General features: G+C 40.8%; 1 long non-coding RNA gene across 2 annotated transcripts in view; it reads left to right on the top strand.

The window, feature by feature from the left end:
* The window catches only part of LOC125485939, a 32280-nt gene extending 12434 nt beyond the window's left edge, over positions 1-19846 (top strand). The window contains exons 3-4 of one of the 2 annotated variants that reach the window (XR_007264646.1): positions 10988-11036; positions 18841-19846. This is a non-coding gene — a long non-coding RNA (uncharacterized LOC125485939). The remainder of the gene's footprint in view (positions 1-10987; positions 11037-18840) is intronic. The other variant, XR_007264647.1, reaches the window with a different exon arrangement.
* The last annotated feature ends 1165 nt before the right edge of the window (positions 19847-21011 follow it).

The following is a 21011-nucleotide window of genomic DNA, read 5'->3' as shown; positions in this document are numbered from 1 at the left end:
TGTTCATAAATAACTCAAATGTGTAAAGAGCACAACAGATGAATAAATCCTACACGTTATTGTGAGAGGACATTGTTAAAGCGAAGCTTTGAAATTCATTATTTAGTAGGCGTGAGCATTTCATTTTTGTTTTGATTATAATATTTCTACACGTTTGTTTCAATGCTTGACTGTAAAAGGACAGACCAGTCCTCTTTAAGATGGCTTAGAAAAGTTGACTGGAGAAAAGCCAGGAGGAAAAATTCGAGTTTTATCCTTTCATCAATAATTTGTGTCGCTTTTATCTTCCGGCGTTTTACGGTTTCCACTTTTAAATCAGTGAACATACGATTGTACTCGTTATGCACATGCCAATCCCGCATGCTGCGCAGCGTCTCGGAAGAGTCTACGCAAACAGGTCACTTTTCATGTGTGAACTGTGCAGGTGACCATACTGAGCTCTACAATGCGAAAGCAGGGTCTAGGCCCGAAACGTCAGCCTTCATGCTCCTATGATGCTGCTTGGCCTGCTGTGCTCATCCAGCTCTACGCCTTGTTGTCTCACATTGAGAACAGGGAGGCTTTGGAGGGCTGGGGAGAGTGGGGGAGCGAGGTAACACATTTTCAGTGTATCTCCCGCAAAGTATCCAAGCAGGATGCATATTCAACAGGGAAAAGTATAGAAGGAAATAAACCCTTCTCAGATGGAAATACACCTACATCATGGAACTGAACGGGAACAAAGAAAGCACAGAACTGAACGCGATGCCGCTGATTGGAAATGCGCAGTGATGACTGGCTGGCGAGGCCAATTTACTCTGAGCACTAAATAGGAAGATCATCTCATTTGATTTGTTATAGACTTCACCTGGAAGAGAAACAGATCTTCAAAGGCAGCCCGCCGCTCCCCTCCTCCCAACACACACATGGCATGTAGAAATTGGGGAATGCATAAGGTAGATCTAGAAAAATGAAAATACTTGTCTGCTTATTCTAAGCTATATCCCCACAAACGGTGTTTCCAGTTGTAACCAACCAATAATCACTAAGCCTATTAACAACGAAACATCATGCTTAGAATTATTAGACGGCATATTTCCCTTTCAGCTGGAAACAGCATTTGGCTTCAGTTCCTGGTGCCCTGCATTTCTTGCACTCGAAGCAACAACTGACAACGACACGCACTGCAATGCAATCATTTGACTTTTGGAACCTGAAAGTATCCCCTTTCTGGCTTTGTGTTGTTCAATGTTTTACACTTTAAGATTTAACGTCTTGTATTGCTCGGATGGCCACAGCCAGGCATCTTTCTGTAGCACGTTGTTGAATTTAAAAAAAACCTTTAAAAATACGTTTTGGATCGGATATATTGCACATTGTGTTATGGATTTCATGATCCCTCTATTCAATTCAAAAAGAAATAATATCTCGACCTTAACGAACAGTATGTTAGAAAGTGTTATCTATTACCACGTATTTATGTGTCCTATGAAGATAAACAACTGAACTCTGGGCAGGAGAGTATACAAAAAACGTAAAAGTGCTGGAGAAACGCGGCAAGTTGGCAGCATCTGTAGAGAGAAAGGCAGAGTTGATGTTACGAGTCGAATGATCCTTCCTCGGAATCCCATGCATATGTTATGTTTCATAGGTTAAAACAAATTCTAGATCTATACAGTTGGTGTACACTTGCTTTGAGTAATCACATGTCCCCTCTGTCATCTAATATCTGGTAAGCATTCAGATCACTGTTGAACCTAGCACAGATTTAACGGGTACAGAAGCGACAACATTAAGTTAGTTGACCTTCGTCACCCTCCCATCGCTTGCCCCTTCTGCCTCCTGTAAGAAAAAGCGGGGCGGACCAAGAGACAGGGTCACAGACGGGGTGGAGTGGCGGGGGGGAGGGGGGTGCGTCAAAAGAGGGAGAGGAAGGAATTTGACTGCTTTGAATGTCGCGAAGTTATCTGCGTGCAGCCATTCTAGGCAGAAACTCCTGGCTCCAAAATGTCCCTGCTTCCCAATCAATTATTAACTAGCGGATTGGCTCGGATGTCCTATTTGTGTGATGCCTCCCCAGGCTCCTGTGTCAGTAGTGCTGGAAAATATTGGATCAGAACGACATCTCATTCTATGCTGCCTACACAAGTCCCACCGTGGAATCCGCTCTCCTCCCCATATTCCAGGAAGGCGCAAACTGAATATGACGCTGGAGTGTACAACCACCACTGGTCCCATGTATTATATACACTTGCCACTATTTTTGTGGGAAGCAGGAAGATGCAGTCAATGCTGTAATTTAAGAACGGATGGTTCCCGAGATTGTTGTTACATTAAGCACGGGCTGAAAGATGGAAACGTGCTTGCCATGGTTTTTGCACTTGGGGATTTGACTTTGGCATTCGCTATCATGTCACACAGGCACATTCCGTGGCTGATCACTGCAAAGGCAACGGTCACGTTACATCAGGGGCATTTTGACCAGTTGTCGTTGACATTGTCAGGCTGCAGAACCCGATTATGATCAGTTTGTAACCGCGCCTGCAAATTGATCCCCGGATCGCAAATTTATGATTTGTTTCTATAACAACTGGCGGTGCTACGTAGAAAAAGAAACCTCTGGTGAATATTAATCATGTTTCAGTCATCGGGGATGGGAATAGAATATCAGAGAGGTGACCAACCATGCAATCAGATGCCACGATTACATTGATTAATTGCTTCCATCTAGTTTTTCAGGGAGGCAACTGTTGCAAAGTTGCATACCACTTATTGATCAATAAGACCGCACCTTTTAACAGACATATACATTAGTGCGCATTCCTTTCAAAGCCAATTCTGCGTAACATCCTTTATAGAATCCTAGACATTGTAATTTTTAGACATTGTGTATTTGGTTTGTCATTTGCAGTGAATGTTGTTTCTGTTAACTATCAAAGACACGCATTCCTTTTCTCCGATGTACAATGAGATGCTTGCTTGTAATCGCTGATACATCGACACCCTTCAATCTTTAAATAAGACATAAATCGACCAAAACACACACACAATGAAACACACACACAGGATCCCCAAAGTTGGCTGCAGTGCGCCCAACTGCACCGGTCATTTCATGTTAAACCTGCTCCTGCCGTGAGCAGCCTCGCTGAGGGCAGAGTTAGAGCAAAAGGGGAAACGTGGACTCGGGGGTCACATCATTCACTTTTGATCATCCACGACAGGGATGTAAAACAGAGGTCACACATTCGCACGCCGAGTGAGTTGCAGCCGACAGCACCAACTGTTGGGAGTTTCTTAGTCATGTAATACCTTCCATCCGTCCTCCCACTGCCACACTGTGCCCCCTCTGTGTCCGTCATGCTTTAGCGATATGACTGATGCGTACTTCTGTGAAACATGACGCTGGTCAGCCCCCGCAAATTTAGCAAAAAATCGAGTTGTTGCCAGCCGCCAGACAGACTTGATCGCTGTGCTGGTGCTGGATTGGAGGGGGTGGGGTAGGTAACGGAGTAGGAATGAGCAAACCGTGGCAAAATGCGAAGCTGTGTCAAGTCACAGCTCCACTGTGTTGGCAGTAAACCGAATAGCACCTCTGTTGACTTAACCAGGCACTGGATCAGCCAGAAACTTGCACTTGGATGGCGGCCACTATCTGGATCCTTGCACGCTTGCAAGCAACTAAACTTGAAACCAGAGGTTTCAGATTTCAATAATTACACATATACGAACCATCCTTAAAACGATGATACCTCTAAATCATCAGTGGGGAATGTGGGCTTTTAATTCAGGTTTTGGGCTCACAGTTTGCTGTACAATTGAACCAAGCGTTTCATTACTGTACCAGGGTGGTGATGGAATCCTTAACCTATGGTGAATACCTAATAGCAGAATAAGGGTATGTAAACACAACAGTGACCTTGCTGCATCGCACCGAGTTAAAATCCATCGCTGTTGTGCTTAGAAATTAAGGCGGAAATCCTTTCGGTCAGAAACAACGAAAAAGTTATAGCACCAGACAGCACTTGTGTGTTTCAATATAAGATCAGCCACTGTAAAAGGAATGGATTTTTCTGTAGTTGGATGTGGCCACATGCTAAATATGCTGATGGAGGATTTCTTTGTTCGTAATTTGTAGCGGAATTGCCACTAAATATTGCCACTAGAACAAATACAAAACCGAGGAATCCTTCCCAAGTGTATTTCTCCCTGAGGCTAAACACAGCAAAGCCTCGGGAGCCATCTCACCAAATGACCCCTACATCGTAAAGTTCCTTGGTTTGCCGGCGGGTGATTTAAGTATACATATTGAGGATGTATATCTATGATCTGGAGTAAATCCGTAACAACAGTCACCCGTACAAACAAGCACCAACAGATTACAGAACGTGAAAAGTGAAATATTTCAGGTATGGGGGTCAAAAGTTCATTTTCTTCCCGGAGTAACACTATGGCCCGAAGATGGTTATTTTCCCAAGGGGTGGGCTGCTTGGGGTTGAGAGGGTTAGAAGTTTACTCATTTCTACAAGAATGGAAAGCGCCTGGAGAAAAGTGTGAAACCATCACTTTTTCAGTCAGGGGTTGGTGTCAGAAAGTAAATGCTTTGTGGAGCGCATTACAAATATTTTCATGTGACACTGCTTACTGTCTAGGAGAGACGCACAAATCACGCTCAATTGACCAAGGGTTTACAACACATATTGGTGTTCATACCTTTTGATCTGAAAGTTGTCAAAGCGGATAGGCTTTGGCCGTTTTCGGTTCCGATGTAATTAAAATCAAAATTACCATGTGCGAAAATGAACAGTGTGCGCATAAAACTCCAGATCTAACAAAAATGATGAAATCAGGCTTTGGGGAAATAGTATTCTGTCCCCTAGGATACTACTGTTAGCACGATAATTATCCTGTGCTTCTGGATATACTCACCAAGTACTACATATACTGGGGTAAACTGTCAACCCAGAAATATTTCTGATATAGTTGGACTGTTATGTGATTGGATGCATTTAATTAATGCACCTTACAAAATTAATTAACCTTCGCTCAAAAATGCAGACAGTAATTATACGGCTAGCCTCTGTGCTTGCGGTATCTTTAATCTGTCAAGAGAAGACACGTAACTAAATCTCAGTAAGTTAATTGCTTGGATTGCAAATCTTTTCCCATAAACTTGACCAAATTGCAATATTTATGCAGCAGTTCGCAGTTTATTTGACTGCAACCCTAACTGAAGAGCTTACCACACTGATCATTTGTTGATGTGCGACAGGTGGCAGGTACGTGCTGAACTTATGGCATGTTATGTTTTACTGTGGTGAATCAACTCAAAACATGGGAAAATGTGGCTGTAGTGATACTGCTGAGAAGTGTCACATCAGTAGTCCATAGTTTACAACGGATTATCATGAGGAATGGTTATGATTGGACTTGCATGTAAAATATGGTAGAAGAGTACAAAAGTTATCAATGCGAGTGAATTCAGATACTTCCCCGAAGTATATTAAAGTTTCTCTCAATAATGTGCGAACTCAAGCAAGAATTTCTCTATTAACCGGATGACAAGACGCTTATATCAAGATCTGTTAAAACTAATGCACTGAAATGAGTCCTGTTAGCACCCAAAGAAATTAAAATTCCGCACCTGAACTTATGGGTTGCAAATTAGGCCGAATAGATTTATTCATTAGAATAAGCCTACCTTTTGATCATTAACTCCCGGTACTGCTACATCACCCTCAAGGGCAGCTATGTCTCTACATTCCATGTGCCAGCAAATGCCTCTTAATGTTCCTCATCATAAGTGATTAATTGATTGTATATGTTTATATTCTTGTTATGCACCCCGTTTCTTATTATCTCCCATTAGGTACCCATAAATCCAAATCATCATTTGAAATATTGTTTCATCCGTTCTAAATATAAAAAAAATCGCTTGAAGCTACCAAATGCGTGAAGATGGCAAGGACAGTTTAAGAATTTGAAATTATTTAAATATGTTTGCACTATTATGTAGTTTGCGAACAGCTAGTTGGAAAACAAAATTGGAACCATTCTAACAATCCTCCCACAAAGGTGCTGTCTTGCATTTTCTATTTCTGGATTGCAGGTTACCAAGTTGCTGGTGCTCCACTCACTTACCTTGTCTGCTTTTAAACTCTAGACTTATTAGTCAGGAAATCGAAAGAGAGTATTGATTTTTAAACGGTGTGTCCTGCCGCTGGCTTTAGTTTTGTCGGCATTTTCGTTATATTTGCCATCTTTCGCGCATGTCCGATATTCCTGTTGATTTTTCTGACGTTTTTTCAATGTTTAACATTCTGCTTGTCCATTTTTTCCTTTGATATTCCCTGCATATGTTTAGACTAATTTTGCGCCAGTTGGGGCATCTGTAGTTCTGTTCAGATGACTGGGTGTTTTCAAGGTGGGCATTTTAGGACACCTTTGTACTACCATTGACAGATAACTCCTAGCAGCAACATCTAGCGGCCACAATTAAGGATTGCAATCATTTTATGGACATTTTCAATATTACAGCGCTTCCAAAACACTCAATAGACTTTCAAGTATTTTGGGTCGTCCTGAGAGATGAAAGGCCCCAACACTCTTAAAATAGCAAGACGATATCAAACCCATGGAAGATGAGATTTGGTAAAGAAGCGTCAATATATACAATAGGAAAGAAAGCACTAGCCTCTAATGCTGGAGAACCAATCAACTTCACAAACTTGGTTTGAAAAGTTTTTTCTTCTGCATATTTTAGAAACTTTCCGCTATTTTCAATACACTAGCATTATGAGTTGGGTTTCTAGCGGTTTCCCATATACGCTGGATTTTTGACACTGGTTTCTATCTATCGTTGAATCTTTTGCCAATGCTGCAAATTTCCTGGTCCCCCGAGTACGAATCCACCTTGGTTTGGGCGATCAAGCCCAGTGTGTAGGTGCTTTTCCTCCTGCCAGGCTGGTCCTGGTGTGCCTGGTCAGTGGTAATGGTGTGGCAGGAATGTTTGAGATGTGTCGAACAAGGCAGCATCCCGTGAAATGGAGAAACATTTACAAAAATGTGACAAACTGCCTTGAAGTTATGTAACTAGTTCCCAAGTTACTGGGCTCTAATTAACAATTAAAGTCTTTCCCAAATACAATCACAACTATTTCTGACTAGTGAATAGCAAAAACGGCTGGAAAATCGTAACCAAGAACAAATTGTTAACAAAACTAATTCGAAGTCATGCTCGAACCTAATCCGTGCCAAAAGGTTCGCATTAAAATTGTCACAGGAAGAACACTGCGTTCACAATGCCTGCAATTATTACAGGGTTGGGAAAGGAAGGTGTGGCGGATTTAGACACAATGCGGAAGATTTTATCATGCTCATTTTAAAACAACACCGCCCGGAACATATATTACAAAACGATATAAGACAAAAATATCACGCAGGTAACTGCTGAAAAAAAGCTCATAACCCGTCAGACAGTATCTGTGCAGACAGGTAAAAGGAGTTAACGTTTCCGGTCGGTTATGATTCTCCTCCCGAGCTGAACATTCCGGGCTGGAAATAGTAACTTCTGTCTCTTTCCTGAGAGGCTGCCAGATCTGCTAAGTTTCTCCAGCAATTTTTGTTTTTATTTCAGATCTCCAGCGTCTGCAGTATTTTGCTTTTATACGAATCAGTAAATAGAAGCAAGTGAGGTGCAAACAGGTAGCAATACGAGCAATCCCACGAGTCCTATTTTACAGCAGGTCAATAAGGATCCAGACAAGTCTGGAAAACCTGAATGTAAACCATCATAATAATCCCGAGTTGCTTGTGGGGTTTCCTTGAAAGCGAACGCTTCATTATTAGATTGTAAAGGCATTATTCCTTTAACCCTATTACCTAATAGTGCCTTTATAACCCGTTAAGTCCAGCTACTGACTCGCGAGAGTCACTTACGCGATTTGATCTCTTAAGGTTTTCATTTGTTTCTGAATGTTGAAAGTCGCTTATACTTTGATAGGTTCTATCGTGATACCGGTTTTATTTCACGCAGTATAGACTGCCCGTATTTTAAACCTCAAAGCAACTCCTCTATTCCTGGAAACCACTAATTAGTTCGATTTAGGCGCCGAATAAAGCTCATTTTTCGCTTTTCATTAGTGATTTAAACCGATGATTGATCACCAGAGCAACTTCTGGAGAGTTTCAGTCGATGGTAATATTGGGGCTGATGCTGCAGAGAGGACATTCCCTGCCTTGGAGCTCGTGTCTTGCTATTGTAACAAGCATTCTACAAATTGACTTTACAATCGGTTGTTGGGCAAATCGTTATTTATACCTATTCAGTTATTGGCATTATTTAATCAACTATTGCGGTAGTCATGTAACAGACTGGCGGTCTCCGCTTTTACTTTATTAGAAATGCCCTTTCTTGCTTGTATAAGTGTACCTGCTACAGTGTTTGGCCCCCTTCAGTTACTGATTACTTAATAGAAAGGCGACTCCATTCGTTTTGGTCTGGCGGCTAGTTTGATCATATAGATACTAATCTCCACAAGCAATGGCATTTCTATCCTCCGATAACTTTTTTTTTGCAAATCGGTCAAGGAGTATTTTTCAATCCAAAAATAGTTTCCTGGCATTTCGGTTTCTTCCTGGGCATTGTATTTCCTCGGGGATAATGTCAGGTATTGTTTCTCTCGACTGCGATAAATTTACACGCCAAATTGTAGCCTTTGATCGTAAGCATATCTTACCCGGGTCTGACAGTGAAAAAATGCAGACCTCATTTCACTGCCATCAATAAACTCTCAATAAGGTCATTCAAAGTGAAAATCCTTTCTTATTCTGGGATAGACGTGGGCATAACAACGTTTCGTAGGTAACCTGTCCGAACTCAGTCATTACACAAGGTGGTCATTAAAAACTGCTATTTCTAATCCCTGCACAGTTCATCGACAGTTAACGTGTGCGTGTTTTAAAATAACAGTTAAAAATAAAACCCGGGATTATAACATTCTGTTAAAATATTCTCCTGAACAATTCTGGAGGTAGTTTCAAATTGAATATTCATCCTCACAGAAAAGGCGCAGAGTTAGAAAATATTCACCGGAACTCTTATTTAACTGAGAGACAGAGATGAGTTTAAGCATCACTGGTTATTTCATTAACATGGATTATAGATGGGTTGGCTGCTCCCTGTCTCGAGGAATTCACCCAAACCGAGAAGCCACGCCCTTAGATCTTCATCTCTGAGAACCTTAGCCTTATTTTCAACCACCTGGGCCTCATGTTTTGGGCTTCCGTTTCTAAGCGCCTCTGTTCCTTTCCCCTCTGTCTCTTCCTTTAAAAGCTTCCTTTAACTCCTCCTGTTTTGGCTATGCCACCGACCATGACTCCTCCATCCTCCTTGTTTGGCTCTGGCTTCACTTCTTTTGATTGGGTCTCTTGTCGGGCGCCTCGAGATCTGTAAGTTCAATATTTCATGTAAGTTGTTCGTGTCTTTGAGCAAACGAACGGAGGACATCGCAAACATGAATATATATAAATATATATGAATATAATTAACAAATATATAAACTACATACAATATATGTGCACACTCATAACTTCATAACCCGCAGTCCTCATGTCGTCCAGGTGTAGATCATGACGCCAAATAATTCGTTGTAAAAGGTTATTGGCCTGAGTGTATATGGATAAGAAATCTGCATTTATTTTTGTTGACAGCACCCTCAACAATCTATGAGTATTTCACTGTGTAATTACTTTATTTGTATTGACTTTAACGCGTTTGAAAGGCAACCAGTGATGCAAGTTCACTAAAACAATTTTTAAAAAATGCATTCCATTTCCGACCTGGCTTGTGCCATATAAGATGCTAGCCAACAGTCTTGTTATGCAACGCAGTCTCAGGTGTCAGTATTGTGTATGGATAAACACCGCAAGCAGGACTGACGCTCGGCTCACTCTCTATTCCGACCTTTGCTAAATCTATTTGAGAATATATTATGCACCACCGAAACCCAGCTCAGTTCCAAATCACTTCCAGGATACTCCCCTCTCGACAATGCACCTAACGTATACCGATCAGAAATCTTCTCTTCCCAGCAGTGACAAGAAACTTTTGGCACTCTCACGCTTTCCGATGTACCATCTCAGCACAACATAATAACTTTAGCTATATTCCATGTCCGCAGGAACATTCATTTCAATACGTGTCTATTAAATCATAACCGGCTTGACCTATTTGCTAGATCATTTAGGTACACTGATGAAGCTAACAATGAAGGTCTCCGACGATTGGACACCTTAGCTGAAGTTTCCATGGCGAGCTGAGACTTAGTCACAACAACATTGCCCCCGTGAACCGCGGGTAGAATCTGGAAATTTACCAAGAATGTTCACATCATGGCACTTCCTGAGGCCATACTGTAAGCTTGGTATCGTGAAATAGTAATTATTAAACAAATAGGACACCCGTATGTCAAATGTATATATTATTTAAAATCAATGCTTATATACATTTATATAGAAATGACGCTTTTACTTTTTGACTGAATTCCGAATATTGGTTTACTTGGCAAATTTAATACCTGATAATCTTTTAGGTTCCCACCGGTTGACGGTTCACGAACGTCGCAAATGAGTCGTTGAAATGATCTTATAATTAGAATTAATGTTATACCAGAACATAGGCCAATCTACGCACTGGTTAAATCTGTTTCAATTGCTTGCACAATTGAAATTCTACCTAACCAAGAATATTCGCTACTTTATCTTACTGCAGAATGTGTAGGTTGCGTGCCATTTGTATGCTTACACCATATATCAGCGACGACAGATGCCTATTGCGAATTGGCAATAAATATTAACTTCCTTCAACCAAATGTAAGGAAAAAAATTGCTATGTTGTTAAGCATAATGGCAAAGATATAAAAACGATGGCATTATTTATAAAGACAGGTTAAATTGCTTTTCTTCAGCACCAAGATTACTACATATCAAAATGTTTTTCTTTTGCTTCCAGCTCAGAACTTTGTGAACGTTACGCATAAACAACTAATCATGAGATCCAGGTAATATGATCCTCAAAACAAAGCTACAGTCTAAAACATTAGAAATTGGGTACGCCATATACAGTGATGTTCTGAGAGGAACTCTCTTGAAAGGACGAAAGAGGTTGTGTTCGTCGATCAACAGAAACAAGTTAGATATTTTGATACACACAGAATCACTAGCAATAAGTCAGTCTCATTTTTCAATAATTCAGAGAACATATTGCTATTAGTAAGGCACGAAAGTTCGAGAAATATCGGTGATTGAGTTTTTTTGTGTAGGGAGACAAGCGAGCGTCGACGAAGGAGTTTGACATTGATTAACACTAGGGCTCCAGTCGATTGATAGTGAACTCTGCGGGCCAATCTTAGAGAAAACTCTAAAGAAGCGATCAGGGTTTTCCAACACTTGCGGATATCTGGGTGCACTTGGCGATGGCAAAAAAATACCTTCATTGAAATAAGTAACATTGCCTTGTAACTCTCATTATTTCAATGCGGGAAAGCCCTCTTGTTTATGGAAAAGGAGAAGAAAACAAAAGGGGAAAAAAGAAATCAGAAACAGAGACATAAACATTGGTGTGAAAGTCCGCAAGAGGAAAAGAAGAATGAAGAACAAACAATGAAACTAATGAGCAGAAAAATCGACAGTGGGAAACAAGTAGAAGAATTGCTGCAGGAACAAACATTCAACAGATAATCTTTATGATCTATGCAGTGACAATCAACAAGAGTTGTATGTAAGAAAATACGTGATGTTTGGGCTCAGTTGTGAGCTTATAGATAAGATTTATGAAAGTGTAAGTTTAGGCGAGCATGTCCAAATGCAGGAGCCTCGAATCAATTCTGACCTATAAGTCTTGTCTGAAACGCGTTGCGATATTTTACTATGTTAAAGGCGCTGCTTAAATGTAAGTTGTTGTTGCTGTAATTAACATTTGAGCATTCTATCGTCACATTCAATATCTCAGACTATTTATGAACTATCACTGCTGGATGGCTAACATCATACACCATCATCTGCAGTAGAAATGCATATTATGAAATAATAGCCTTTCCAGAAAGTCTTTTAATGCGGTCATGAAACAAGACAATGGTGGTTTAGGGCGGATGAGCAGCTAAGATGCTGAGGAGGAAATTCAAGCTGAAGTCTTCGACTTGGCTATCACATTTCTTTAAGTACCTTGTGAATTATTCTAAAGTTAATTTAAAACAACTGGGCACTGTGCAAATCATAAACGATTGATACGATTATAGTAGCTTGCAATTCTTAGTTTTAAATCAGTTTCTTTCCTGTACGTTCGTGTTATGGTCACCGCCAAACTCCGCTTTCACAGCCGCTTCCGTACACCCTTAATTTTACGCAAGCAGATACATCAAATATCTGGATTATCATTGCTGCAGTGCCGTCAATGAACCCTTCCGATTAGCCAAAGTATTATTAAAAAATATGACCCATCTATCAGGTTCTCCTATGCCTCTCTAGTTCAATAGAAAACTTCACGTTCCAAGGTCAGATTATAACATATAAAATTGCATTTAATTGAAAGAAAGACGTGCAGAAACTAGAAAAAAATCAGCAGATTAAAATTGTCTTAATCATAGTTGTTACTTTTAAACTACTTTCCTCAGACCAAAACAGCAAAATCTCGAGGTGTATGTTTAATAAATGTATATCGTTTGGTTCACAGATTTTATCTACCACAGTAAGCTATATATATGCAGTAGAAATCTATGAGCAAAACTAAGAAACTGTTGATAAATTCATAGCCTGGTTGTTGCAGGCAACAGCAATGGGCAATGTGCGCAACTGAACTTGATAAAAGCAACCCATAAAGATTTAGCAGCCTCCAGGGCATCGATTTCCTCTATTCTGATGTGAATTTGAATCTGGTGTCATCTACAGGAGACCCGTGCTTTATGGCAATGCTCGATGGTCATTAGATAGACTGGTTAGCCAATTAGTTTGAAAGATTTTCCCAGTTAACAATATAGAAGATAAAAATGATGGATTGTAACACACTTTTTAATAATTTCATAGAGAGTGAAACAAAGAGTTGGAGATTGACATTGCATTATAATAGAAATTGTAATGTAATATCTATGCCTTTAAAATAAGAAAAAGTTTTAAAGTTATTTTCTTTTTAAATCATGCAGTTTTTAAATGTTCTGAGGAGGTTAGAGAGATGGTTCACAAGTAATTAAAAATTAAATTACACCTTATCCAGTAAGGCTGAACATTCATGGCAAGAATAGTCTGTAAAAAGTCGCAGTTGATTTCATTTTATTAGCTCTGTTCACAAAGGCTGCAACAGGGCATCTGTAGTCAAGCACAGTATCACCAACAGCAATGTCTGTATTTTTATCTTTAGTTACACGTGTGTGAATGCTAGAAGTTGCTGTCAGTTTATACTGTAATTATGATGAGTATGATAGTTGCACCATCATGTGAATTCCAAATTCTGGGGCATTAAGTATAGTTATTCCTTTATTTAGGCAGCATCTTTCTAAAGAACTGTCATTCTAAATTTGAAAAAAAAGACGAGATGATATGTCCATTTTGGTAGAAATGCCTTGCACACTTGCACTTGCTTCAGTCATAGGATGTTTATTCTAACACAGTGGTCCGTTCTTATGCATAAGGCTAAATTTAATGGTTCAGCTATTAGAAATGCAACATATTTTCTTCTTATAATGACAGTCTTAAATATATTGTGGCATATTAAGAGCAAGAGCAGCCTGGTCTATCGATGAAGATGGATTATTCCCAAATCAAGAAAAAAATAGATTAGCATCCAGTGTCACACCCAGATTTTGTATTATCTACTGACAAAGACAACAGAATCTGTTTCACAGAAGCAGCGATAACTGTAATTTCTCAATGCTTGCTAAAGCTACAGCCTTCTATAAAAAAAAGAAAATGTGATCTGAAATAGGATAGATCATTAGGTCATTTAAATCAACATTATTTCAGTAAATTATATATCAATTATATGCATACTTAAACTCATGTGCAATACCCAATGAACTGTCCTTCTGATAGCGAGCACTTGTGCAGAGAAACTGAAACTCACACATTTAGCAGGTTGAAAATACTGCGTATAGATTATGGTTTAGCCCACAGCCTTTGAATGTAAATAAAACTGGATGCCCTTAATTTTGTGTTTTTATGCAATATTTTGCCATCCTTTTATTGCATTTCAAGAGCTCTTCCAGGAACAAAATGATTGATTGATTTCTGATTTACAGCGAAAACTCTCCCATCATTTAGTAAATTGAGAATACAATTGCAAGTAAGAAGTATCCAAAAACTTTGTTTTCTGCACAGACATAATTAGACTGGAACTAGATTCTACCCCTCTTAATTTATAAATATTATAACTCAATACATTATTTCAGCATGGTCACATTTCTGGGCATACCAGTGGGGTTAAGATAGAGTTAAGCATCAAATAAGCTATTACTGTGAAATTAGCGGCTGGACTCTGAATATGTTTATATTATTCTGTCATTATTTTAAGTAGGATTAACTTGTTTAAAGTACCGTTAGCTAAAATATTGGGCTTTGAGATGTTATTACAAATATATGAAGCATATATACAATATTAAATAGTTTCAGACTTTTACCCCGCTTTTAATATTGTCTGACAGCAGTTTAATTCTAATATGTTCCGATTGTTTGTATTAAGGACATAATAGATAATATACTGGGAATTGACACTAATATATGTGCCTATTAGAACTCCCTGTGATTGGAACTAGGCATTATGGGCAGAATTTTATACTTTCCATTTCGTGAGTTTGCAGTCGGAGTCCCACAAAAATTTCTCAGTTGGCCTTGAAATTGCCCTCTTACACGCCCCCAAACTGGCTGAAATTTTACTGAAGGCAGATGAAGCCTTCTTGCCCTTGCCCCTGTGGATGCCCTTAAGTGTAGCTTAAACGTTGTTCCTGCCCAGTCACTCCATTAAGATCCTCACCCCATGTTTCCCTATCTCCCCTGGGCCTCACCTATTCTCCTTGCTGAGAAACCACCCACATCTACCTGGCTTTTGACTCTGGGACTTATGACCTAGGGGCTCTTTGTCGCCTCAGTGCTGGTCATTGCTGCCACAGGCACAGCTTGGATTGTGGAGCTGCCAGTTGATCAGATTATTGACAGCTCCATAAGGCAGGATTTTGGTCAGATTGAGGCCTGGAAGCCCAATTTCCAGCCACTTAACACTGAATGAGCCGTTATCTGGATGTGGGACTGGCATGATCAGCAGTCATGCATTCCTTAATCCAGGAAACCCTGCCGATCTTAAAAACATCCCGTCCTGTGTCTTTCACACCTCTTCGCATGCACCCTTCACTGATCTTTTAACAGTGAGAGGCCAGATCCAAATCACTGAGCTGTTTCACTTCATAGGCAGCAAGTGAATTTACATTTTTCACTTTATCTGCCATATCCTACTCAAAATCAAGAAACCAAGTAAAACTAAAGCATAATTATCCTAGTCAGCTTTATACTTTGAACACCCCTGGAAAAAGATAACATTTTTCTTTAGATAATGTCATGTTCCCAGCTTGGTGACTGGCCATTTTTACGTCACCTCTCTCTCTTCCTTCTCCTGAGTTCACAGCAAGAGGCTGGTACTTCAGATTCCCTTCTGGATTCATCAGCAGGATTGTTTAACAAACTGACAAGGTTAGAGACTGCAGGTGCTGGATTGGAAGGTAGACAAACAGGAGGCTGGAAGGACACAGCAAGACAGGCAGCATCTGGAGGAAAGGAGAAGTGAACGTTTCGGGTATTACTGTCCATCCTCCAAATACTGCCTGACTTGTGTTCTTCCAGCCTCCTGTTTATCTACCAAATCAGAAGTCATGACAAATATTTGGCTTCAGCTGTACAACTTGGTTTAAAAACAGCAAAAGTCACAAATAGCAGGTTTCTATTTTCTAATAAAATAACATTTAATTAGACAAAATTATGCTGACAATTCCTGAACAAGAACTTATTTTGTGAGGTCTTGTGGGAATAAGTAAAATGGAAATATGTACCCCAGCAGTTAAATGCAACAAAATACTTAAACACGAATGTCAATAATAATTAGATTGCCCAGTCTCTCTGCTGACTTGACATACTGACATTCTCTACAGCCCTGAGTTGAAGTGTTCAGTTTTATGAATTCAAAATAATGTTTGGCATTAGGACTGAAAACAGATCACAATAATTTTACAAGGGTCTCTCTGGGAATAGGAATACATATAAATGGAGCAGATGGGCTTTTCTCTAGTCAAATTCTTCATGGATCACTTGTTCATTTCCTAGTTCTGGTTGACATCAATTTGACATGTTTCAGGAAACTCTTAACAGTGAAAGAGGAGATGAAACATACAACCAACATTCAAATTATATAAATTTCAAATATACAAGTCTGAATAAGTCTTTGTAAAAATATTCAAAAATATGTGTTTCATTGCCCCTTTTCACTAATCATTTGAAAATGTATTTTTTTTGAAACATTGAAATCAAAATATTAATTCGGCTTGAAGGATTATGAACTGAAGTTTGCACTCAATAGTGTTTGTTCAGGATAGATTTTGTGTCAAACAGTATGCAAATTAATTAGAGATGAAACTTGAGGGGAGAGAGTCTTTTCTCGAAACAAGCACAATTCTGGGTGCAAACTGAGCCAGAATTGCCAATTGCAGACACGTAGAAACTACTCCATTTTACATAAGTAAAACCTTCCAGTCATTAACTACCTACTCCACTCATGGCATCTGTTTCATCTGATTCCATCTTACCACATGCTTTTATCAGAGCAACTAATCAATCAATGGAAATCTGCCAAAAGACTGGCATCTCATGTGCCTCCACTCAGGTCCTGGTCAAATCTTCCTGTATGTATTACAACCTGGAGTCCATTGGATCTGTCAAGGTTTTGTGAAGAATGTTCCTTAATGGTCTTATCATTTTTTAATTAATATTATGTGAAACAAGAATAAAATAAATCTGAGTCCTTTCATAATTCTGTTGAGAACTGTGCAGTTTTCGTAGAAATTCTGAAATTTGCAGCTGTGTGAATTCAGCAGTTTCCACATCTTCAGTTGAAATGACAATATGGAGCCATGTGAACTGCTCCATGAAAATAGTGGTTAATCAACACTTGACTGTTAAACCCCTACGTATTTTGTTTAAGTACCTACAGGCAAGTTCATGTAATGGGTTATGAGGACTGAAATGTCTGTAAAGACATATTTCAACAGACATTTAGTGCCTATTTTTAGAATTTCACCAGACTAGCCCCTGTAAATCCCCCAAGAACTACTTCTAAGGCAATAAGTTAGCTTAAATAGCTTAATATGCATATCATAATTTATTGAGTTAGAAATAGCTTAATATGCATCGAAAAAAAGTAAATCTAGAAGGAGGCACTCCATTTGCTCCCTGTCTTGCATGCCTGGGGTAAATGGTCGGAACCATGCAAGGCAGCTCCAGACCAATGGTGCTTGTCCCAGCACACAATGGTGTTTCAAATATGGCACCAGCGCCAGTGACGAGACAAGTAATTCTGGGATCTCCAATGAGTGGCAAGTTGCTCCAGGAAGGGTGTGTGGTAATATGGCACACAAACAGATGTGGTTCTTGCCCATAATGCAATGAGCCAGAAATCACTCCATCAAACTCAAAATGACCTGCACTTTGCCCAAAATTATAAAATTCAGTTGAATATAACTTAATGGGAACAAGAAAAAGACTTATTAAGTAATTTAGTTTATTGCTATAGTTTGTTACAAGTCTCAATATTTTTCCAATCTAGAAAAGGACTCATCAGAGGTTTTGAAATCATTGGATAGTGGTAACAAGGCCTAATGAGTTCTGTTGCTGTACCTTCCCGAACTTGCTTCATTAACTACCTACTCCACCCATGGCATCTGTTTCATCTGATTCCATCTTACCACATACTTTTATCAGAACAATTAATCAATCAGTGGAAATCTGCCAAAAGACTGGCATCTCATGTGCCTCCACCCAGACAAGCACTGGCATTCTGAAGCTGACCTGCTCACTCAAGGCCACTTCTGAAAGATGTCAGAAAAGGGGAAGATGGCACTGCAATTCTCCAACAGGGACCTCAAGGTCCTGGTTAAGCGGATGGTGTAAAGGAGAGCTGTCAACTTTCCAGAGGACAGGCAAAGGAGACCACACCACCAGATCATACCATTCTGATCTGAGATCACCATTCTGGTCAGTGCCACCTCCATGAGCTAAAGAAACAGCCAGCAATTCCTCAATAGATTCAATGATCTTCTCCGCTACCCTAATATATGTGCATTCTACATCTGCTTTTGCACAGATCTTCCGCCAAGACTTGTTCTCTACCACTCTCACTATTGCCTGCAACATCGTCCCTCACTCACTCTCTCCCTCCCAAACTCCCACTAATCCTGCCTGCCCTCTGCACTGCCTTCCTTGTAACACCTCACCATCTTTCCACAACATGCACTAGGCCTAGCTCCCACACCATCACTTTCACCTCACGCCCTTCCCCCACTTTCTCATATAACATGAGAACACAGCCCACTGCAGCATAAAGCTGTTGAAAGCTGAACAACATTTGGTTTCTCACCCCATCACTATGAGGAGAGAATCCTGTTGCTGCACTTGAAAACCAGGACATCTCCTCTGGGGATGCTGAATCATCCATATCCTGTCAGTGGAATAATTACCACTCTTTACTCCACAGCTACTCTCACATTAATCTTGCTATCAGTGCCATTCATTGCACATCACCTGTAAGCTCTGGTGACTCTCCTCTCTTTTGTCTTTCAGACACAGCCAGCATCTCCACTACCTCTCCAGAGAAATGCCCAGCTCCCCCAGAAGCTCGAGATCTCTTTGGATGAGAGTACAGAGGCCTTAGAGGGTGCATCGGCAAGGCTGCCACCTGACCAGATATTGACACCTCAATGGGAATATTGTGCATTGAGTGTGTGACACCACAGTCTGGTGAGCACCTCACAGTGACAGCCGTGCAGCTGGCTAAGGAAGAAGCTCTCCAGGCTGCTGGCGCTTGGACGGCAGCAAGAGACCAGGCACCTGCTCAGCCCCAGGCAGGAAAGGACCCTGTGAGGTCAGCAATCAGAGACTTCATCTACGTACACAGTGGGGATCAGGAGCAGCAGACAGGAATGTGTGAGATAGTGGTCCTCATTGCCCAGAAGCTGTAGCAATGTAGTGAATTACGTGACTGTCTGTCTGGGTCTATGGACAGGTTAGCAGTGCCTGGAGAGCTAGACTCAGCACCCTCAGGGTCTGCTGGAGAGAAAGTCACATATCTGCACTCTGTTGCCCCAGCCACTGGTCCTTGGGGCTGAACAAATGATGACTGAGGTGTGGGAAACCTAATGCATGCTCCAGATCACCTCCTCACATCGAGACAGGATGGTGCTTGGAGGCAGGCAGCTGGAGCAGTGATTACACACAGGCCATTCAGAAGACTCCTCTCAGGATACTCCAGAGGTGGCCTTCACCTCTCCCTTGCCTGCTGCCCTCTGACCTTTGAAACTTCACGACAAGGGGGTCAACTTATCCACTCAGAATGTCTGACCCATCAAGGCACAAGTGCCCCTGGGTTGGCTGGCCAAAGCTGCAGGATCAATGGGCTCTACTGCTGAGCAGGCACCCTCCAACACAGCTGCAGAACCAGGGAGTTCACCAAGATGTAATGGAAGGTAGAGGAGATAGAAGACAAATTGAAGGCACTTTGGTAAGATGGGTGACCATGGATTGTAATTAATTTTGTACTTTCATATAAAGGCCATCGTTTTAAGCATTATGTCTGTTTGTTAGTCTTTAAATGTGGGGCTTGATGACAGCATGATGGAAATCTGCATCATCTGCTGCATCATCTAGAACAATCCACATTCAGTTATCATTCTGGTCTCCAGCACACAGGAGGAATGCAGCAGTGTCCGTTACCTGAATTTCCAAGTCACATGTGGGAACAGTGGGCAGATGCATGCATATGCAGATAGGTTGGGTGGGGACCTGGGGAGGTGTGAAGCATATGGGAAGGGCTATCAGGAAGGGGATCTGGAGATGGTGCCTGGGAGAACTCGACTTGTCGCTGCCACAAGATGAATGCACATTTTGAAAACAAGCAGCCAGGATCACTCATTAAACATTGGTGTACCCTATTGTGATAGTTGCTTCTTGCTAATACAGTAAAGTCCCTGCTGTCAGCATCTCAAACATCTGGAATTGCCCATTTGAATCTTAGATGTCAGTTGCATGAGAATTCTGGATACCTGAGATTTGGATAACACGGGGTTTCTTATCCATGATATTGGGTCAGGCTGATATCTTTGGCCCTCCTCATACATTATAGCCATCGTTTCACAGCCTCTAAATCCAAAAGTATAACTATCAATTAATTGTCCCAGTAGTATCTGTGACAGAGACGTACATCATACAGAAAGGGCAAATATGTTCGGGTGGCCAGGAAATAGGGACCCTGAGGTCACTGTCATGCACAGTGCATGGGTCCATGTGCAATGTTGTTTTTCTTGAAAAGCTCGAACACTGGTGGGTGCTGCAGCCTCCTTTCTCACAGGTTGAGTTACTTACCTTACCCAATATGAGTGTAGACATAGCCATTTTCTTCCTCCGTTGCGCATTTTCAATTCCCAGCATGATGGAAGGCTGAAGTGTTCTTTGGCCAGTGGCTTGCAGCCTTCATCGCAATGTGTTGGTGAGCCCATGTACATCCAGATCCCCCTCCGGATAACCCTTCCTATAAGCTTCATACCTCCCCAGGTCCCCACCCAACCCATCTGTGTGTGCATGCACCTGTCCACTGTTCCCACTCAATCCTTGGCATAAGTGGTCATTTAGTGACCTTTCCATGAAACCAGTGCTCCTGATCATTATTAAAACCTCCCCGCTAGCCCCTTCTCAGACATGCTTTACCATACCCTTGCTTGCAGATAATCTTGCTCCCC

The sequence above is a fragment of the Rhincodon typus genome, chromosome 24 (assembly GCF_021869965.1).
Source record: "Rhincodon typus isolate 14 chromosome 24, sRhiTyp1.1, whole genome shotgun sequence".
Lineage (NCBI taxonomy): Eukaryota > Metazoa > Chordata > Chondrichthyes > Orectolobiformes > Rhincodontidae > Rhincodon > Rhincodon typus.
The sequence above is the reverse complement of the archived record's forward strand: the minus strand, read 5'-3'. Positions and strand labels throughout refer to the sequence as shown.